This window comes from Gadus morhua, chromosome 15 (genome assembly GCF_902167405.1).
Source record: "Gadus morhua chromosome 15, gadMor3.0, whole genome shotgun sequence".
Classification (NCBI taxonomy): Eukaryota; Metazoa; Chordata; class Actinopteri; order Gadiformes; family Gadidae; genus Gadus; species Gadus morhua.
The window spans coordinates 18,975,394-18,978,651 of record NC_044062.1 but is presented as its reverse complement, the minus strand read 5'-3'; positions in this window follow the sequence as shown (position 1 = coordinate 18,978,651).

Sequence of the window (3,258 nt, the reverse complement as noted above, 5' to 3'; positions counted from 1 at the left end):
TCCCCATGCCACTGGATTGGCTGAGGAGCAGGACCCCCCCCCCCCCCCCCCCCCCCCCCCCCCCCCCCCCAAACCCCCCACAGCGCACACGCACACACTTGACAAACACAGAGAAACACACATACACCAGCAAATTTAAGTCTATTTAAAATTCCAACTCTTGTGCTTTTTTGTCTTTTTGCTGTTGTCGTAAATCAAGATAATGATGTGCCAGTTGTCAAAATGCTTATTTTGTTTGTTATTACAAAGGGGAGAACAAGATTTTGTTGACAGATATTATGCAGAAACTACAATAACGACTGTGCCAAATATGCAACAGGAACAGATGGGGATGTGATTGGAGGAACATCAAAGGTATGGTATCTACAGTCTATTGCTAGGGCTGCACAATGTACAGGCATTTCAAAAAAGACAAACGCAATCTAAAGATGCTTAGCTCGGAGTTGGGGTATTCTTATGCTTTTGCATGAAGCGGTGAAAATGACATTGTGAGTTCATGATGTATTCTTGTCCTTGTCAAATTCACTAATAAAAAGTAAAAGTGTATTGTTCTGGACAATGTGTGGTTTTATGTATGTTCATGCCCCTCGTGTTGGTCGGTGATGGTGCAGTTTGCTAAAAAATAGGAAGTAGCCATTTTGTGTCAGTCTTCATGTGGCATTTAAGCCATGAATCTCAGCTCCAAAATTTCATGTCATCTTTTGTTGTGATACCTGTTAGACGCATTGTCTGTAAGTAAATGTTTTTGTTGGAAAGATTTTGATGTAGAAAACCCTTTCTTTCTTGCCTTTAGCGTGAACTATGTTTACTCCGCAAACACATTTACTCTAAACTTGTACATGCTATGCTTATATCTGCTTACCTGTTAGCATGAGGCTTTTTGCTAGCCAGTTAATATGTTCATTTTTTAGCATATTCCCTTGTTGATAGCATAGCCTCTAGCCTCCATTGTTTGTTCTCTTTATACTTATTGTATGAGGCATGCTTTGTACATTTACCTCTTCTAATCTGTAATGCCAACATTTCCTTTTATTCTTCTTTTAGAGTTTTACAATATACAAGCTTCACTAAATGCACTCAAATACAGAATTCCGTTCTCTTCGAGTCATTGAAGTTCATGTTTAACTGACTGGATAGCTGGATGTTCATCTAGTGAGAACAGTACAATTAAAAGACAGCAATACAACAAGTTGTACACATCGGAGAGCATTCACGTGGAACATCATCCATCTCGAACAGCCATAAGCCACATTTCATCACAAGATGAGTCGGGAAAGTCTGTCACCGTGCAAATGGAGACAGACTTGGATGGAACACACTCAAAATGAGGTTAGCCGGGGAACCCGGTCTCTGAATACTTATTCAAGAGCAAGTGTTTCATCGACCAGTTCAAAGGCCAATTTGGCTGTCGCGAGAGCAAAAGCTGAAGCAGCAGAAAGTCAATGGGAGTTAGTTGAACAAGCCTGCATAAAAGCTACCCTTGAAGCCCTTCAGGTAGAAAAAGAAAGAGATGCTGCTTTTGCCGAAGCGAAAAAATGTTGGAAGCTGGCTTAGCTGGGAGCGATATAGGATCTGCAGCCAAAAAACGATTCCTCTCTCACCTACGGCTCACACGAAGCCATCGAGCGAGCCCTCTTCTCAAAACTAGAGCATTTTCCAAAGTTGACTAACAGAGAACCATTATTCTCTGTGAATTTGGAGATCTGTTTGTGGAGGTTGAAGCCTATCTTTATATTATATATCACACCTAGACACATCCAGGGGGGTTCTTCCCCTCGGAGAGAAGTTACCATATAATCTTCAGAAAAAGTGGACGTTGTTCGGGTCAAAATACAAATGCTGCAACAACGTCAGCTGTCCTCCCTTCTCTGTGTTCGTTGAGTTTGTGTGCACAGAAGCTAAAACACGTAAAGATCTGAGCTTCAACTACCCCGTGTCTCAAACACCATCAGACAGAAGAGAGAAGTCAGACGGGTTTACGTGAGCATTTGCATCTGTCAATAAGACAATTGTGACCCCATCTAAGCAGTACGGAGGCGAGAAGAAATCTGTAGATCACAGTAAGCTCGGCTTCATCCATGGGAAGCCCCATCCGCTGAATAAGTGCAGAGGCTTCAGAGAGACAATTTACACTGGAACCACAGGAGGATTCACTAGACAGGGGAAGGATGCCTGCAAGGATGAATGGAACCACCCGTATCCCGCAGGATCTCCACGCATCTCTGGTTCTTCAGATCACCAGTCGGTGAAACTAAACCCTTAGAAATTAAGGGTTTAAAACAAGGGTCACACAGTACCTTGGAGGGTGGGGCTTTAATTGTGTTAACCAAACTGACACCTCTTGGTTCTTCAGGCAGTCTTGGCTGACTGATGCTTTCGTTTCAGAGCAAAACAGTCTGCCGTTTTGTGACCGACCCTATGCACAGCCCCCATTGGTCCTGCATGCCCCCAGTCATAACTATTTGGCTAGAATTCCTCGAAAGAAACAAGGCCTGAGGATGGTTCATCCTTAGCGCTAAACACCCTCTTATGGGTCAATGTAAACTCATCGGCCAACACTGCAGCCTGGCGCAGGGTGGACACTTTCTGTACATTTGAATAAACCACCATCTGTTCCGGTTAACAGTTTTTAAATTCCTACAGAAGAGCAAGTTCACAGAGTGATTCTAAACCAGAAGCCTTACTGGCTATGCACCATCTATCAAAAAGAGTTCCTTTCTCCCTGGCGAAGTCAACAAAAGTGGGTCCAGCAGTCTGTCCATACAGTCCTCTGTATTTTCTAAAACACTGCCTATAGGCTTCAGGCACGAGCTCATATGCCCTAAGAACAGCACTTTTAACGCAATCTTATATTAAGGCTGTCCTACAAGGACAGAGATTAATATATTTCTTGGGCCTTACCAGTTTACTTGCATTGAAGAAGCAAAGGCCAGGCCTCTTTTGGCCAGAGCAATGTAGCAGCAACAAGCTCAAAAACCTTAAATTATTTGTAAATTTCAGTTTCCCAAAAAGGGACCAAAGCGATATGCTATATTATCAAAAGCTTTTGATTGTGTAACAGAGGAAGTTGGTATGCCAGAGGTTTCAGAAGCTTTCAAAGGCACTCCAGAGTTAGCCTTCAGCTCTAATTGGCGTAATTCAAGCTCTACCTCAAGTTCCAGTCTGTGAATGTTAGCAAGCCTGTTGCTTTGCTTGCTCTAGTTTACAGATCTCAAACTCTGCCTGGTGTATCTATGCCCTATCCTGAGCCTCTATATG